The 20,229-nt window shown below is 44.4% G+C and overlaps 1 pseudogene; it reads right to left on the bottom strand.

The window, feature by feature from the left end:
• Positions 1 to 18,998: 18,998 nt before the first annotated feature.
• Positions 18,999 to 19,820, bottom strand: LOC147728367 (calcium/calmodulin-dependent protein kinase type II delta chain pseudogene; annotated as a pseudogene).
• Positions 19,821 to 20,229: the final 409 nt, after the last annotated feature.

Genomic DNA, 20,229 nt, shown 5'->3' with positions numbered 1-20,229 from the left:
CCTGCCACAGGCATAAAAGACTATAACACAACAGATGCCACAGGTTGGGCACAGAATGGAGGGCACAGCACAGCCGCTAGGACTGCCCGTTTACTTCATGATTAGTTGAGTAGAGTTGATCATTCTCCATATCTTGGCAGTAGGGTTGTGTAACACACTGGTATCATATTTTTATTTGCTGTGCACATAAGTACCCACACCTCTGTGCCTGGGTGCAACCAAAGTCACAATACACCACAGTGGTCAGGCTCTCCTCATTTTAGGGGGCACCCAGCTGCCATGCACCTTGAACACACAAATACTGTATGGAAAAGTTTCCCCTCAGCCCTGGCCTTGCAAGTGCAGATATATACAAGCACTGTCACTGTAGGCACTGAGCTCACACTAGAGAAAGAGAGAGAGAGACACCCAGGTTCCCATAGAACCATCTGTGTCAATTTCTACACCTTTTAACAAAACTATCTTAAACACACCGCTTTAAACACGCTTTGTTCTTTTTGCTGCTGTTCCTAATGAGCAGACTTTTCAAAGGACAAGCTGCATAGTATTTTTCTTGCAAATTAACCTTTTCTCTTTTTATTGGTGTTAAACTTTATTTTCATGAAGCTATTGAATTAAGACTATTTGTTTTTAAAATTACTAGTGGTGTTATAAACATTGCTAAAAGCAACTTTGGCCCGTTTCGATTTCCAGAATACTCCACTATTGCAGTTTGAGGCTTATCTGCTAATAAAGAATGATGATGCTCTACAATGTGTTACATCATAAACTAATCTGATTGCTTTTTTCAAACAACCTAGCGGTATCAATTCCTAATGTTGAATTTTAATGCGTTTAATAGGAATTCATAGCCTTTTTCTGTTACTTTTCCTTTGAATACAAATTAATATACACTATGGAATGCTTTCTTTTAGATGATGGGTGCATGAGTGAGTGACTAGACTGCATGCTGCTAAGGTCTACGTCTCGCTGACACTGAACTGCAGCAATGTTATGGCCACAGCATGGGAAAGTTTAACAGCAAAGGCATGTTTTGGAAAAATAGTGATGTTCTTAGAAGGTATATACAAATATTGTCGTCATTTGAAATTACATTTAAAACATTTGAATTGCTTAATTTAAAAACTGTTCATAAAACTTTATGAATTAAAACAGCTTGCTGGCATTCCCAAAGGTGGGTGAAGAACAGTTATATAACAAGCATTGACAAAGCCAATAGGTGTCACCTGCAAGAGATCTACTGCCTTTGTCAAAGTTCTTTTGTCATGATCACAGCAGCATACCTGCTCTGCTCCACGGATGAAATGGACATTAAGTAGCATATTCAAAAGGAGCTATCGCCAAATTAACTGTACTTTATTGCAGCCAAGTCGTGATAAATTTACCTCCCCATTCACAAGCTGATGCTAACAGCCCACAGCACCAGTTTTCCCACGATAACAGCCGCAAAAAACATCGCCACAGAGGACCCCTGCAACTATTGCTATTGAGATGCAGAGTAGGCGTTCCTGTGCAAAAAGCTGTGACAACACCACACCTCAACATTCACAACGACCAGCCAGATCGGCGATAACAACACAAAACACGCGATAAGGCGCATTAGCAGCAGGAAATTAACACCTGCTCTGACCTGGTGTAAAGTCGGACCACAGCCTACACCACAAAAGGGAGCACAGCCCACAGCCACACCTGAAAACAAACAGATGCCATGGATCAACTGAACATGCAGCAAAGACATCCAAGAGGGCCACAACACCCACCGCCACCACCTCCAGGACCACCCCTCCCTGGTACCCTCCTGACCAAAGATATGCCACATCAGCAACACCGAAACATGTACAAAACAATCCGCCTGATGTCGCACCATTACAATTGTTGACATGCATGTGTTATCACATAAATGAGCATCACACATTCACTTTTGAAGTAAACAAAGAAACTTTATTGAAATTAACACAGAAATTAAATGAAGTCTCATGGCGGCTCCCCTCAACGCAATCCGTCGGTCACAGCCTGCAAGACAAAAACAATGAGAAGGTGTGTCCTGCGCACATCAAAGGACAGAGAGAGAGAGCGAAGGAGAGAGAGAAGAAGAGAGGGGAAGAGAGAGAGAGAGAGAGAGAGAGAAGAGGAGAGGGTTAGAGAGAAAGAGAAGAGGAGAGGGGGAGAGAGAGAGAAGAGGAGAGGAGAGGGGTAGAGAGAGAGAGAGAAGTGGAGAGGGGGAGAGAGGGAGAGAAGAGAGGGGTAAAGAGAAAGAGAAGAGGAGAGGGGGAGAGAGAGAGAGAGAAGAGGAGAGGGGTAGAGAAGGAGAGAAGAGGAGAGAAGGAGAAGGAGAGAGAGCCGACCCTGCGTACCCAGGCCACACTTCTCACCTACTGCCACTGGTGTGTCTCCAACCACTTGCCGGTACGTACAGCAGTACACCAGGTCACACATCTGAGACAGAGCCATCATCTGAAACAGAGTCCAGAGATATGACTGGCACAGTACACACACTTGCGCAAGACAACATCGCCAGCCCGCCCATGCACACCCAGCCTCTCCTGCCGCCCATCGGAGAATGCCCGCCCATGCACACCCGGGCCTCACTGCTCACCTTCCACCACCGGCGTGTAGACTGCAGGTCACACCACGTACCGCTGCAAGCCACAAGCCCAGGGCCCGCAGACATGGCACCCTCCACACCATGCACCCACCCTGCACTGACCACCAGGTCTCACGTCTGGTACTGGGACTTGATTACACCATGGCATAAGACAAATCAGGGCACCCGGCAACATCGCAGCCTGCACAACTGCTCAGCCCAATTGGTGCTACTAACTTTGTGATCCCGGAAGCGAGGCCACACATGGCGGTAGGCTAGTGCAGCCCGCTGGAGTGGCCTACACTGCGGTCCAGCAAGGCACACAAATCCTGAGCAGTCCAGACCGTTGGGACGGGGCATCATTGCAGGCTGCACACTGGCACAGCAGCTCAAGGTGCCAATGACTCAGTGCACCCAAAGTCACCATCCTGTGGCGGGTGCCTGTGCCGGCGGCAATGCAGTGTGTGCCACAAACCCTGTCCAACCCAAGTCAGCATCCTGTGGTTGGGGGCCTGTGCCAGCCGCAATACAGTGTGTGGCACAAACCCTGTCCAACCCAAGTCAGCGTCCGGTGGAGGGGTGCCTGCGCCAGCCGCAATGCAGCATTTGCCACAAGCCCTGTTCATCCCCAGTCAACACCACGTGGTGGTAGGCCCGTGCTGGCCTCGAGGGGCTTGGGTCTATCATCCAGTCACCACCGGCAGAGGGGAATGTAACTTCATCGGCCCCTTATATTTGCGGGGTCACATGGCCTGTGACACCTGTGCCAGGTGGGTGTGGTGTGCATGCAAACCTGCTCTCAAGGAGTGGCTGTGACATGCTGACAACTAGACCAGTGACCTGCACAGCACCAGCGAGTACGCCTGCGACGGGAGGCAATGAGGCCCCCCTGGGAGCGTGAGCGGAGTGGTCTAGCCTGCTGTACGCCGGAACAGCGCAGGGCTTGCAAGAGTCCATGTCCGGACATGAAAGTGGCTGATTCATGTGTCCCTGTTGTGGTGTCCATGGGACCCATGACACACATTGCTATGTACCACCCTCTGAATGGCATCCCACAGGATAAGCATTAGTGACACAAGGGAAATCACTGTCCCTACATTTAGCCACACATACATACATGAATGATGAAAGGCATGACATAACAGTGTGTCACTGAATGTTTATTGCACATCCAGTGCAGTTCCCCTGCTGAAGCGGTACAGGACGCTGCCGAATACACTACGCTATATGGGCCCGTGGAGGACCAGCCAGAGACCATCCGTGGAAGACAAGTACTGCGGAAGAGGAGGGCTGCAGTCCGCAGTCTGGTTGCGTGTCATTGGTCATCAAACAGGATGTGTCGGTCCATGTCATTGTCCAAGGTGAGTGCATCTGGGTGAATCAGGGATCAGTGGAAGGTCATGAGGCCATGTGCAGGACCAAACCAGGAACAGGCCAGGTGGCAGAAATGAATGCTACTGAGTCCTTCTGATCCCATGCCCATCCACGTCCTCGTCCCCGGATGTGTACCCTGCACCACCTGTTGGTGTTGCTGTACCGGCTGCGGGACTGTGTGCCACTGACACCTCAGGTGCTGGAGGTGGATTGTCAGCCACACTGTGTGCCACTGACACATCAGGTGCCGGAGTGGTTAGGCCTGCCACACAGGGAAGCATAGACACACCAGGGGCCAGAGATGTGGATGGTGTGGGGGAAGCAGCATTTAACATCGCCACGCCTAGTGGCAGCAATGCCATGATAAGAATCTTCAGGGCATGGTAGATCCCAGCTACATTCTGCTGATGTGCAGTGGTGGCTGTCATCCTTCCGCCTCCATCCGCACCATGTCCTCCATGAGCCTCCCCATGTTTGGCAGCTCACGGGTGGTATTGCTGGAGTCACTCTGAGAGGATAGGTGTTCTTCTCTCTGCGTCACGATTCCAGTGATGTCAGTCATGGCTCGTTGGAGACCATGGAGCTGGGCTACGCACCCAAGGATGGCGTAAAGTTTGGTTGCCATGTTGCCGAAGCCCAACCGCACCTGCTCTGGGGTCTTCCTCTGGCACTCCAGCATACAGCGTTGGAAGGCCATGCGTTGTTCCGGGGGTCTCGGGGGAGTGCGGGGGCTGAGAGTGCCTCCTGCTGGGTGTTTTGAGTAGTGGGTGGGGTCTCCTCGATGTACGTGGGCTGCCCTGATCCTGGATGTGAGTGGCAGATGAGGTCAATGATATCTTGGATGGCTTGGGTGTCGATGCTGGTGTTGTCCTCCTCGTCATCAGTGAAGAGTGGCTGGGACTGCTCTACAGGAAGTGTTGATGGTGCCCCTGCGATGTGAAGGGGAGATAGTAAATTACAATGTGTCCACATGTATGTAGCTGCATGGCACATGTTGACATTCAGACAGCATGGCATTGTAAATTGTGACTGTCTGTAGATCTGGGCGAGGACCCAGAGTCATTGTAGGTGTGCACTGTGCTCTGCTTGATTGTGCATGTGTGCCATTGTGGCCATCTCCACCCATCCCCCCAGTACCTGGTGGTCACTCACCCTGTTGCCGTTGTGTTGTGTCCTGTCGAGCAGTGTCCAATCCCCTGACTTCGGCCACAGTCTCCACACTGATGACTGTCGACACCAGCTCCTCCATGTCATCCAGCTAAAGCTGTGGCACTGGGTCCCCACCTCCAGTCGGAATTGGTGCCTTCTGCTTGGCAGAGAGTTTCTCCTTGGTCCGCCGCTCGATGTCATCCCATCGCCTCTTGACCTTGTCCATTGTCCTCTTGTGCTCACCAATGGCATTCACCTTGTCCATGAGGTCCCGCCATGTTCCATATTTGGTTCCCAATGACACGTTGGAGGTGACGGACAGTTGTTGATGGTGTTCCATCACCTCCGTGACTATGATCCTGTTCGCCTGCAGACTGAACTTTGTCTTCCTCTTCTTCTTGTCCTTGCCCTTCCCTGTCCCCGAGGTCCCGAGCTGGTCGTCCAGGGTGCTTGTGGGGTTGCGCTCGTCCTCTGCGCCTGCTCCAGCTGCCTCCATGGTGCTTGGATGTTGGTCAGTTTGTGTTTGTGTGTTTTTTCTACTTTTATGGTGATTTTTTGTGTGTTGCAGGCCTGGCGTTGGTTTCCTCATCGTGCTTTGACCCATCGCAGGTTTTTTGGTGTTGTGGTTTGTGTTTTTGTCTCCATCGAGGTGGTTGTATCACAGACATTTGCAGTGTTATCTGGTGTTCATCGCATGATACTGCGGCGTTGTGAATTCCTCGTTGACACTGGGTTATTTTCCCAAGTTAGGCTGTGATGTTGAAAGTTGTGGTACGCTACTCTTGCAGTAGTTATCACACGTTCTTGTGAATATACTCCTAAATGTTTTTAAAACCTTGAGATAGGAGTTGCGAAGGGTAGGAGAGATATGGTTCGAATGGATGGTGTCTCCTGCCCCTCCCTCCCCTTTATAGCAATTTCTTGATGCATTGCATTTTGCAATTCCTTAATTGCGATTCCTTATTTTTCGCAAAATGCAATATTGATGCATGTGCCCGTGTGCCCCTGCTGGGAAAGTTCAATCTGCTTGGATTGGGATAGTGAAAAGGAAGAGGCAATTGTCTCCTGCCCCTCTGTTTTCCATTTTTACACCACTTGGGATGACAGTAAATACTACAACTGTAATAGGGCAATGTTTATTTTGTGGTGTTAACAAAAAAGTTTGACCAGAAAGTGGGACGGGTAAAGATCAGCACAAACGAATAGGCGGGTGATTAATGGCTGGTTATTAAAATATGTCCTGTTAGAAGTCCAATCAGACTCTTTAATCGTCTATGATTTAACACTTTAGAGAGCAGACCAAGACCACACATGAAGCTTTGACTTACTGTGGGTGCACTGGTGCATGCAGATATAAGGGAGGCTCATTCATAGGCAGACTCTAAACTTCCCAACTGGAAATTAAATCTATTTACCGTTCGCTGAGGGTTGCCTAAAAGGGAAACATGACTGTTTTATTGTTTTTAAAACACTATGATGTGGCCATCTTTTTTTACATTGCAGGCAGGTGGGTGGTGTGGGGATGTGGAGAAGAGCTTGGGGCAACATGGACAACAGAGGAAGGTACTGAGGAGGTGGAGGCTGCTAGCACATGGCAATGGAGGGTGGGAGAGAGGGGCTGGGCAAGCAACAACACAGTCTTCAAGGGATAGAGAGAAGGTGGGGCCAAGCAACACGCAGGAGGAAGGGACAGGGAGGGAGAAGAAGTACATGAGGGATCCAGCTGAAAAGGCCACACTTTAGCAGTGTGCTTACATCCAAAGATAAAAACAGTGCCTAAGACAATAAGCAGTGGAAGGACAAAAGTGATGCGTTCATGCTCAGGGGAGGGACGCCACATGAAGAGACAGGAAGCCTACAGCAGCTGACCAAAAAGAAGCAAGGAAGTAAGAGAGAAAATAAAGCTAACCACTGGTAAGTAATGGATGGCCTACAAGTTCACTGATAGTAAACAAATATCTCGCAGATACTGCACATGCACTGTCTAGGAGGGACCTACAACGGAAGGAAGCACCAAAAGAGTTTTTTCTGGAATGACTGTATGTGTAAATTGTGCATTGATAGTCCATTTTAGGTAGTTTAAATGTGGACTTTTCTGCACTTTTATTTGTTTATGGAAAGTATGCATCGCAAATGCATGGTTTTATTAATCAAACAGTAGGTTGTTGTTTAAATATGAAACAGTTCAGTTTTTACTTCTCGGTTCCCAAACTGGGGCAAAATGAGAAACAGACTGATCCCCCAAAAAATGGCTTTTACATTGCTGTGTCATATATGTAATGATGGTTTGTGACTACAAATTAAAAATAAGAGGTGATGACCATTTCACACCCACTCCTTTTTGCGAGACCCTAAACCCACATTACCGTTCAGAAAAGCTTTACCACTTATGCCGGGTTTGCATTTTGTGGGTGGGTAAGCTGTTTTGATGGTGTTGGGGAATTGCCACAGACAACCAGGTGGTCTGTTAAGCCTTGGTGACTCCTTGAGTCCAGTCATTCCTCCTGATTGTTTGGGAGAGAAACTGTTCTGCGTGTGCCTGGCGGGGAACATCCTTTACAACACAACTTTTACAACGCAGTGCTTTTACATCGCAACTTTTATAACGCAAACCATTACAACGCATTGCGCTGGGGGCGTTCTAGGATAGGGAATAGATTTAATTTACTATCCAACACCTTCCCTACTATCCACGGGGACTGTAGTTGGAATAGTAAATTAAACTATTCACTATCCAGCACCCCTCAACACTATGCGTTGTAAAGGCATGCTTTGTAAAAGTTGCGATGTAAAAGCATGCGATGTAAAAGCATGCGTTGTGATGTCATACATCCGTGCCTGGCTCATCCTGCCATGCCTGGTTCTTAGCGAATATTGGGAATAGTTATGTTTTCGTTAGCTTCACTACTTGGTCAGCTGTTCTGGAATCACCTTTCCTTCTTTTACGTAGTCTTTTTGCGTCTATCTTGGTTATCCGCCCGATTGGCCTTTTGAACTTTTCATTTGTATTGTGTACCTTGTTTGCTTGCTCTGTGGCCTCTGTTTGGTAAGCGGCTGGAGAATGGACCTTAATTGGAGTTCTTAGACAATAAAGTGAAATAGGTGTATTTGTATACCCTTTTCCTCGTGTTTCTCTTGTTGGGACAACACCAATGGAAATGGATGAGATATTCCATTCTGGGAGTGCTTTTGTGCTTGTGATGTGTGGGAGGTAGTTGTACAGTGAGGTGATATTAGCTTGAAGATCTCGCTGCATTCTAGATATTAGGCTGTTTATTGCCTCCAACTTTGTATTGATTCCAAAGATGAATACTGCAGTGGTGTTTAAAAGGTCACCCTGTATATTGAGTTTGGATGAATGGAGTTCATAGCATTAACAGTTGCCTTTAGTAGGTCCCAAAAGGGTAGCACAACATTTTGAGTGATCTAAGTTCTCTTTTGCTGAGGTGTTAAGAGTCTTCTTGATTCTAGCTGTCTGCTCAATGCCCAGATTGGGTATAGACCTAAGGCAATTAGATCTGGGTTTGGGGGAAGCCTGCACATTTGGAGTGTGGGCAGGATTGTTTGCAGAGTTGGGAGAATATTTCTCCTCGCTTCTGGAGTGCCTATTGGGGCTGTTGGAAACCTTCTCTTGCCATTCGCTTTCATGCTAATTTTGGGGCAATCTCATTTAATTATTTTATTATTTCTATTTAGGCGTTATGTCATGTCCCCACCTCCATTGCTTTCTATGGGAGTGTGATAGAGTACCTGTGAGTTACAATATGTGCTGCTAGATCTGCTCCAAGGCTGGCTTGAGTACACCCCCTACTGTTTTGTAACCTGTAGGGCTGAGTTTTAGAAGTGTAGTTTTAAAAGTGAGATTTTGAAGTGTAGTTTGTGAATACTAATGATCTTATATTTGTATGGGTGGGTGGGTGTTTATATTTGCTTGCCCCACCTTAAACCCCTTTTTGCCACTTTCTAAACCCCTCCTTATCCCTCTCTAAACCACTCCCATTGGTCTGTCCCAAATGTAGTACTAAATAGTAAACATACATGTACAGAGATCTCTGCATGAAAAAGACAGGTGAGATGAAGATCTCCTCATGTAGGTTTGTGAATTATATTTAGTAATAAATAAGTAGTACTACTGTTGCACTACTTTACGCTCAATAAAATAATGCTAGTGAATCGGGCTCACACTCTATAATAGTGGGAACTAGAATGTGAGTACCATAACACAATGTCACTGTCAGCACTATTTCCGAGGAGGCCTAGGCATCACTATAATGATACAGTAGCTCTAGACTAGAACATAATTATCTTAACACAACCTTTTTTTATTTGAGCTTCCCTAATATTGCACTTTAGTTCAAGTCCCCCCCAAAGATAGTCACTCACTATCTTCCTGTTTCTTCACACACTATGATCTTTGTTTGGAATTCAACATGATTATCTTCACACACTAACTTTGTGGGGACTCAATCATGGTGAAGCCCCCCCAGAGTAACAATGTGTAAAGAGAATGTTATTTTCAGATACTATCTCTCTGGAAATTTAAGCATGATTATATTTTAACACTATCTCAGTAGTGACATGAACACCACTATAGTCACATACTATGTGGAAGCTTGAACATGCATATAAACACACATCCCTGTAGGGGCTCGGTATCATTATCTTCACACACTATCACTGTATGGACTCGATCATAATATACTACATATACTATCTTGGGAGGGACTTAACGCGTTACCAAAGGTAAGTAACTTGTTCTTTATCTGGTAGGGACTATCTAGTTGCAGATTCCTTACCTCTGAATTTCCCAGGTGTCAGTCTGGATCCAGAAACATTTGCTCGAGCAATAGGCCATGCGCTCTTCATCGTGTGGCTCCATTCGGCTCCACGTGACGGCATCGGTGTCGTTGGGATCGGTTATGATGTTGCGCCACCTATATAGGCGCCACCCAGTTGCGCAGAAGTCAGTACTTTTTTCCCATGCCAGAAGCGCAGAGCCATGAAGTAACGGACATAAACATGTGCAAACTAGGGCCATGAAAAAGGAAGTAATCCTAGCCCTACCAAAATCAGTGGGTGGCATGGGTGGGCCTGTAAGGAATCTGCAGCTAGATTCCTTATGGCAGAGGTCTTCAAAGTTTTTGATGCTAAGACCCCCTGGTCAAAAATGTTCAGGTGTAAGACTGCCTCCTGACAAACATTTCTAGAACCTTGTACTCATCATCCGCAACTGTTGACATCCATTAATGCCCCCAATTCCCACAGCAAATAATTTTTACGGTAGGGAAATAAAATTAAACAGTGTTTAGCAGAGTGAGCTTGGGGGTGTAGTCAAAGGTGTAGCTAAAAACAAAGGACCTCATTTATGAGGAATTGGCTTAGGGCCACACTGCAAGTCTTCCTGCTGCACTGCCCTATGCCAATGTGAAAAGGCAGGAATGCGCCATATATATATAATACTGTGCACCCCTGTCCTTTCCCCTTGCATTTGCACACAAGTTGCTGCCTAGCACACACATAGGCAGTATTATTTTGGGGCAGGAAGGGGCACCTTCCTTTACAACAATGATCCTGAGAGGCATTTTCCTCTTTCTATGTGAGCTGCAGAATGTAGCACACATGGAAAGCGGAAAAAACAAGTAGAAATGAAAAAAATTCTCCTCGTTACGCCTCCCTTGGGGAGGCATATGTTTTGGGCACTGCCCCAGGTTTACAGGATTTTTTAAATAAGGGGTACCACCAAAATCCATGAGCGGCCAGTGCAGGTAAGCGTGGTGGGGCGGAGTGGGGTTCAGTACAGACGACAACAAAGGAAAATAACATTAAAAAAAGAAACCCACTTACCTTGCGTTTCCAGCATATCTGACTCGGCAATGAGGCGAGTGCAAGGTAAGTGGGTTTCTTTTTTGATGTGATTAACCCTCCCCCCAGCCTGCCCACTCCACTGCGCTTACCTGCACTACTGCTTCTGAACCCCACGCAATGCCCATGGAACAACTTGACGCAGAGTAAGGCAACACAGTGACTTGTGCTGCTACCTCATGGGTATGGTTGAGATAATTGTCCCACCGGAGTTTTAAAAAAGTGATGCTCTGGTGGTGCAAGCACCAAAATATTCTGTATGTTTTTTTAGGTCTTTCACCATCAGGTATTTACATATAAAATAATGGAGAGCGTAAATAAAAAATAAATGTAGTTGTTACTCAATGGGAAATGCACAATAGTACATTATGAAACCTCTATTAGTTAATGCACTGCAGAGGTCTGTGTGTAACCAGAGAGCCAAAGAACTTCAATCTTAATTGGTGCGGTGGAGAATAGTAACTTGTGTATTTTTAGTGCAACAAGGTCATAGCCTGTGACAGAAAGCACTGTGACTTAGTAAGTAATTATTGTATACTTGCATTACAAACAGTATAAGATAGACTGATACAAAATGTGAAAATAGTTTTACGGTAAAATGGGGCTTCCAAAATGCAGATTTTAGTAATACCAGATCGTATGTAATGTAATCGTTTTTATACATAAATTTCCGCTCAATACCTCCTTAGGGGTACTAAGGGCTGTGTAAATACAGTTACAATTAAAAGCAAGCACTTCAAAGCCCAGTTGGTAACTCTTTGCACTACCACTCAAAAAAACAAATCTTTGTAATCACAAAGCTTGAAATTATTCGATCAATTAAAGCCAGAACCAGCTCCCAAGAACCCTTCACACCTGCAGATTAACTAATAGCACACATCTGCATTTCAGTCAGGCACACAGGCATCCTGGCACGAAAGCTTTTCACAGCACAGGAGACTTAATAATGGAACTTCAGCTGATAACAATCGAAATAAGCCGTCCAAGGACGGCTGTCTTTTTCCAAAATAAAAGCACAAGGGAAGCTGGGGAACGAGCAACCTCTACTTCCCAGGACTCCACCGCACCCCTTGGTGCCGTGTCCCACAGATTGAAGCCCTTTGCCTTATTGGGTTGTGCACGGCTGTGCTAAAAAACTGAGTGGCATATTTACAAGGGCATTTCGCCATCGAAATGCCACTTTTAGTGATCTTCTAGTGGTGATATCCCCTTTTCTCTATTTACAAAGTAGCGTTAAACAACTTCACATGGCTTAACCCCGCCTTGTAAATAAGCCCCTTTTTCACGATTCACTTGGCATGAAAGGGGTGTGCAATGCATTCCACCACAATACCCATTGCTTTTTGACACTGCCACATATTTACAAGGAGGAGGGAGTGCCAAAAACTAAGGCCAGGTAAAACCTGGTCTTATGATAGCGATACAAAGAGAAAATATTAATTTTCTATGTGTGCTGCTGAAACAGCAAATCACCTTTAAAGATTGATTTAGTGCAAGAACGTGTCTCTTCCTGCACAAAAATAATCTGAATTTTTATTGTAAATATTTCCCTGAGAGTCTTCCTGTAATTTACTAGTCCAGCACCAGGAAACCTCCGGTGTCAGCGTGCTTTATAAATACAGCATTAGATAAGATAAGATAAGATAAGATAAGATAAGATAAGACATCCTCGGTGCGGTGGCCTTTGCCCACTAGGGCCTTAGAATGTTGATCCATATGACCAGGGGATCATATATAGACTTCTGGATGTTGAGACATGTTTTACAGAAACCCAAGTTTTCATCTCTTTTGTAAATTCTAAATATTTGTACCACGAAAGATCTTAAAGATTTTCTGTAAGGAGGGACGATTAGTACCGATGCCAGTCTAAATCTAAGGTTTCTCCTTGGAGTGATTAGTTTGAATTTGATTACAGGAAAATTGGATCAGTGCTGTGTTTAGCCATGCGAGTGATGCAGAGCACTGAGAAGGACATTCTTCTTGCAGCAGGTAAACTATGTAGGGCTTTTAGGACCGGGGTGATGTTGTCCTAATATCTTCATGCATAGAACTTACCTTGCGGCAGCATTCCAGATTTGATTAAATTTGTTGTGTAGGTGCTTTGTAAATCCCATGTAGAGTTTGCTGCCATAGTCTAGATATGAGAGCACCTGGGCTGCTGAGGCTTGAAGTATGAAGTATCAAAATAAGGGGAAAATCCATCCTAGTGTTTTCATGATGGTAAATGCACATGATTTTGTCACATTGTTCACCTCTCTTTTCAATGTGGAGTTGGAATCTATGATCAACCCAGGTTCTTTACTTCTATTTATATGATTTAAGGGAATCCAATCTCCTTAAGATAGGCTGTAGTTGAATCCTATGTTTTCACTGTTTCACAAGTTAAGATGGCAAGTAGGGATTTAGGGGCATATTACCAAGAACCTCGTTAAAATTATCGCCGTTTTAGCGGCAGTAAACTGCAGCTAAAACTGCGATAATGGGCTTGCTAATATGGGTTATTAGAATTCTATAATGCATATTAGCAAGCTCATTATCGCCGTTTTAGCAGCAGTTTCCTGCCGCTAAAACGGCGATAATTTTAACGAGGTTCTTGCCAATATGCCCTTTAGTTTCATATCGTTTTATATACTTTGCTGCTGCTCATGTGGACGAGGACAGAGCATTCTTCTGTTAATTAGAGTAAAGAATGCTGCATCTCCACAGAAGCCATATCATGTGTATTTATTTTGCATTTTTAAAAACCGGAGCCCATGTAAAAAGTGTGTCAGACAATAAGTTGACGCTGTTTTGTTAAGTGGATCAACATCTAGTGCCTCAAATATAGAACTTTTTTTCTGTGATTTCATTCATTGAACCTAAAATCAGCGTCCAAACCCTGATTGAAAACTGTGCTTGATAAAATAATAGCAAACTATGAATTTATCAGTTCTGCAGTTATTTCTTGTAGTTATTTCCTGGCATGAAGGTATGCGCTGGACATAACTACTAAATGTTCTAAGTATCAGGTAACCATCCTTAAACTATTAACGCTATACAACCTTTATTTGTTAAGAAGAATTTTAATATAATCTTAATATAATTTGTATGATATTTTTTTTAGACACATAAATACATATTATATATGGATATTATATATATATATATATTCACTGAAAAAAACCATAGGTTTCACACCAGTTATAGTTAGGAATTAGCATTTAAAAAACCTATTAAATTCACTGAAAAAACCATAGGTTTCACACCAGTTATAGTTAGCTGGAAATTTTACTGATATAAAACCATTGAAATTCCCACGTTATAGTTAGTCGGACTCACTATAACTTGCGCGTGCAATGCACTGCTGATGACATCACATATTACATCTCTCATGACATGGTCAGTGACATCACTCATGACATCACTGATGACACCATCCTTGTGACACAGTCACAGACCTCCTCTCAGTGTAAAGTAACCCTTGAGAGACATATTTAAAAATAGAAACTGAAATTTTTAAAAAATGGACATACCTATATCAGTTACAACAAGCAATTCTGTACTTCCACTATCTATATACACATCCACTCATTCACCAACAGTTCTATATAGTCACTCATACATATACACACTCATCATATGAAGAGATACACCTATACATCCTGTTACACACCGACATTCATCCAAAAGTTACTCACACACATATTCACACGTGCAAATAAACTATTGAACAACCATTTATTTGAATATAGAGTTATACACACACTTCCACCTTACTTCTACTGAAAATTACACATATTTATTCTCTTAAACAATCACTTATAGAAACACATACTTATTTAAACAGGAAATCTTACAATCTCTTACTCTCACATATACTCACTTATATACATCAATATTCATATATACTAGATTAAAACATATGTAGTTACTGATAAAGACACTAGTGAGACAGTCATTCACTCACTAACAAACACATATAGACACTCATCCACCCATACAGTCCTGTACATATGCTGTCTTCAAAACACATACAAACAAAGAGTCAGTCACTCATGCATCTATGTGCTAAGTAATACCTCCACCAAACCATATAGACACTCATACTGATACTACTAAAAATATCAAATAACCCATATACATACGCATGTAGCTACTTATCAACACATGTAGCCACTTATACACAAAGTGAAACACTAATATATGTATTTAAATATTTAAACATAACTCACTAATATTTATTTTTCAGAAAGACACATATTCACTGGATGGTGTCATCAGTGATGTCATGAGTGATGTCACTGACCATGTCATGAGTGATGTAATATGTGATGTCATCAGCAGTGCATTGCACGCGCAAGTTATAGTGAGTCCGACTAACTATAACGTGGGAATTTCAATGGTTTTATATCAGTAAAATTTCCAGCTAACTATAACTGGTGTGAAACCTATGGTTTTTTCAGTGAATTTAATAGGTTTTTTAAATGCTAATTCCTAACTATAACTGGTGTGAAACCTATGGTTTTTTTCAGTGAATTTCAAAGGTTTTTTTAATGCTAATTCCTAACTATAAGTTTCACTTTATAAATAAGACTGTTAGCACTCTAGTTGTTCTTTTTAACACTCTGGTACATTCTGTCATTGGGCTACAGTTGGGCTACATCTAGTTGAATTTTGGGCTACATTTACAATTTTTGATCTCTGGTGGCCATCTTTGGGCTACATTGGGCTACTTTGGGCTACATTTGGGCTACATTTTGGCTCTAACATATATTAAGCCCAATGTAGCACAATACATATTTTTATAAAGTTAATTTTTTTACAAACCACTTCAGAATAGGGCTACCTGTCTCTACAATTATCCCATTTTTTTTTTTAAATTTTTGGGGGGAGCGCTCCCAGAGCGCGCCCCGGAGTGCGCCCCGAAAAGCGTATTTCTGAAAAGCGCCCCCGGGCGCGCTCCGGGGAGCATCTCGTAAGCGCCAATATCGCAAACGAAAACATGATCGTGACGTATCGCGTAGCCGCGACCGCGTGATACGCACGGCGTAAGCGCACCCGGAAGTACTCGAGCGAATACGATCGCAAAACGTAAACTTCCGACGCGCTTACGCTGCGCGCCCCCGTGCGCGTAGCGTAAGCGCGTCGGGTCATGTGAGCAGAAAATAACACTTTTCATTGGTTCATAACAGTTTTAGTTTCATAATGATGAAGCCCCTGGTCTTGTGACCTGAAAATAACACTTCTCATTGGTTCAGGACAGTTTTTTTTTCTAAATGATGAAAGACCCCACCTTTTTTCCTTATTCTGACTTTGTCCTTTGACTGAGGAAGACCTGTTTGTTGCTCTCTCTACTTTTTTGCTCCAAATAATGGCTTCAGTAGTAGCATCAGCTGGTGCATCTGCCCCACCACCACCACCACCACCACCAAGAGGACCAGCTCCAAATTATATTGGTGGTCAAGAACAGGAGGAGGAGGAAGAGGAAGAGGAGGAGGGGAGAAGAAGATGGCTGCCAGAAGAAAATACACCTTACAAACCCAAACCACACATTGTTTGGCAGTTTTTTTCAATTCCAGAGGGGAAAAAAAAGGTGAATGCTCCCAAGGTGACTTGCCTCATCTGCAATGATGAACTTTCACGGGGCAACCCAAACAAGAAATATTCTTTTGGTAACTATACCATGATTCGGCACATGACAAGAAAGCATCCAAACAACTACTCCCGTGCAGAGTTCCGGGAACTGGCCAGTAACCTCCCCCAGTCATCAAGGACCCCCTCCCAAAGAAACCAACCCACTTCCTCGCAACCAGAAACATCTGAGGTGATGCCTTGCATTCAGCCGAGATTTGCTGATTTTAAAATTACTTGCACTGCTTGTGGCAAGCTTATCTCCTATGGGGAACAAAGTATTAAGCTCATCGTCCTTGCAGGTGATAATCACAAGTGCCCCAAAAAGAAATAATTTTTTGGGTTTTTTGTTTTTTTGCTCCAGTTGAGCCAGTTTCAATTCCCTTTTTTTGTTTCTCCCCCTAAAAAATACAAAAAAAAATATAAAACTGTTTTGAAAAGCCAAAAAAAGTTCAAAAAGTTCCAAAAACACAAAAAAAATATAAAACAACAAAAAGAAGAAAAAAAAAAGTTCTTTTAAGAACTACCTCCAATTTCTAAATGAAAACTTCATTTTTTTAAAACTCTGTCATCTTTTTCCCTCATTTTACGCTCATCGGTGCGCTGCCTGGTGCGCGCACCGAGCGCTTCCCCCGCGCAAAACGAAAAAAAAAAAATATTTTAAATGCCCCGCGGGGCCCTTTTATAGCCCCCACATCAAACCTAGGGGGTCAAAGGGGTCTATCCCTGACGCCTTATGGTCAGTTCCCACTTTGTTTTAGCCACCTCTTATGTCTCGATTTTACCGAGACACAAGATGGCGACCACTCTGGACTGTTTGGAATGTTTACAGACACCCGAGAGCCAATCAGCTTCCCATGCGCACCTCGCGTCACGCGCCCGGAGCGCTCCCTGGTGCGCGCACCGGTGCGCTGCTATAGATATATATATTTTTTTGAACCTAAATTACTCAAAATCCACTGGAGCACATATCTTGAGACATAGCAAAGGCACATCGGGCTACCAGTCCCTACAATTTTGCCAAGTTTGGTGTAAATCCATTCAGCCGTTCGGGCTAAAAGTGAAATCGACCGCCCTATGGAAATTAACATGGGGAAAATCGCGTTTTGGGACCCCCCTTTTATCTCGGCCCCCACTTATTGTATCCCCCCAAACTTTCAGGGAAGGACCGGAGCTCGACGAGGCCATTTTCATGAAATTTTCAGGCAGATTCGTCAACCGGTGCCAAAGTTATTCCAAATAGAATTTTGAGATTTAACATTGAAAAAAATCCTAACTATAACTACCTACTGGCGACCGCCAGTAGGTAATATATATATATATATATATATATATATATATATATGTATATATATATATCCTACTGGCGGTAGCCAGTAGCTATATATAGTTAGGACCTGTTTCCATAGGAAATCCCCAACATTCTATTGGGAATAACTTTGGCGCTGGTTGATGAATCTTCGCAAATTTCTCAAAGAAGATGGCTCGCTCCGCTCCGCTCCTTCCCTGAAAGTTTGGGGGGGATTCGTCAAGTGGGGGCTGAGAAAAAAGGGGGGTCCCAAAACGTGTTTTCCCCATGTTAATTTCCATAGGACCTTTAGACTCAGCTACAGCTTGAACCGCTGAAGGGAATTACACCAAACTTGTCAAAATGGTAGTGTCTGGTATGCAGATCACGCTTTTGGTAAAATAGTGTAAATCACTCCAGTGGTTCCTGAGAAAATTAGAAGAGAAATCAATTATATATCTATAAGCGCGCACGGGTGCGTGCACCCCGCAAATTTTTGCGATTTGTTTGGGGGGGGGACTTGGGGGGCTTCTCTCTTTCATTTTAATGTTTTTATTTTAATTTCGAGGGTGCCCACCCCTCGTTTTGGCCCCCGAGATCACCGCCGCCGCCCGAGCTGCCTTAAGATGGCCGCCGCCTGGTTGTGGGCGGGGCCGGGAGGATGTGGTTTCCGCTTCCCCCTGTCTTTCACTTAAAGTGATTTGTTTCTGGAGCTATTCCCGCCCCCTCCGTGTGCTTTCCTGCCCCCCCTCCCCTCGTCCTCGTAGGTGCTTGTTAAGATTTATCCGGGGCCTGAGACTGCCCTAGAAATCGCCGCCCGCATCTCCAGAGCCACGGAGACCAAACCGAAGGGGCAGCTAGCTGATTGGTGGCTGGCACGCAGGAGCCGTGCTCTGATAGGCTGCTGGCACGAAGGAGCTGCTCTCTGATTGGCCAAAGAGCTCTGACGTCAACGGGGGCTCGCCTCAGGGCCACGCTGGGATTGGCCCACCGCTCGGCACCTTACATCACAGCCTCCTCGGAAACATTCGGAGGTTAACTCCTTGTTGGCATGCTTTCGGACGAGTTTTCGCCTTCGTTTTCCCCAAAGTTGCGTGAGCACTGCAGCACCGCCCAGTGAGTGAGTCAGAGTCAGCACAGTGCTGGCTGTGTGAAAATAAATACCTGTATATATTTGCCATCCCGGCGGTGCCAAACATGAGTCTCCTCCATTTGCATGGTCTTTGGCATGCTACAGCCATCCATGTACTGAGTGAGGCGAATGTAGGCAATGCAAGCAGCATCTATTCCGATGAGATGGACATGAGGGTTTAGAATGATGGTGTGGATTGCTTTATTGCCTTTGGACAGCGCATTTTCAAAGTATAACCTGTGAAAGTCCATTCCTTCCACTAAATTGCCCAAAGCTACAGGCTCGAAGGAAGTAAGCCAGGGGTCACAGATTTGTGTGTAAGCCTCAAAGTCGCCGTTGTTGATAGCTTCAATCAGTTGTTCTGTGACTTTAATAATTTCCTGCTTACGAGCTCGCACATCTTCATCTTCAATTGTCGTGTTGACGCTCTCAGTGGATTCCTATACTCTATCTGATTTCTTCAGTAAGCTCTTTGCTGAGAAATTTCTAGTCGCCAGCATGGTTGTCAAAATAGCCCTCTTTAGTTTCCTTCTAGCGTTGAATTTCTTCGAGCAGTCTACAGTCTCCTGTCTGTGCATCATAAAAGCCACAGTAGAGCGTTGACAGATCCATGGATGTTTGAGTGCTTCTGTTGCAGAAATCCGTTTGGCGGGATTGATTGAGAGCATTTTGTTGATAAGGTCTTTGGCTTCGGGATTTACTGTGTCCCACTCTGGAGATGGAAAATCATGGGCACCAGGTCCGGTCAGGGGCAGCAGGTCTGTTTGTTGCAGCAGGTCATGCAGCAGGTAAAGATCATAAGACCTGTGTGGCGGCCCCATGTTCAGGCCTCCGGCCACGGTGCCTTTTCAATAGGGGACTTCTGTGTTTAGATTAAACATCTAAAAACTTTCTCTACATTACCCAGTCAATTTGGTCCTGTTAACGTTTTTTTAAGACATTAACATCTTTATAAAACACTCTTAAACCACTAGGCCTAGTTTTAATTGATTTTGGATTGTTCATTTTGCATTTAAAATGTTTGCCTGCTTACCACTACAGTTATTTGTAAAATAGTATGCACAGACTCTATTCATTAAACCTCGCACATTTACTACCATTCATGCAACCCATTCATCCACCCACCCATCCATCCATCCTGCATCCATCCATCATTCATGCATCCATTCACCCATCTATGATGCATGCATCCATCCATGCATCCAACCAACAATCATTCATCCATCATGC

The sequence above is a fragment of the Lissotriton vulgaris genome, chromosome 3_1 (assembly GCF_964263255.1).
Source record: "Lissotriton vulgaris chromosome 3_1, aLisVul1.2, whole genome shotgun sequence".
Taxonomy (NCBI): Eukaryota; Metazoa; Chordata; class Amphibia; order Caudata; family Salamandridae; genus Lissotriton; species Lissotriton vulgaris.
Note: the sequence above shows the minus strand (reverse complement) of the source record. Positions and strands in the feature narration are given on the sequence as shown.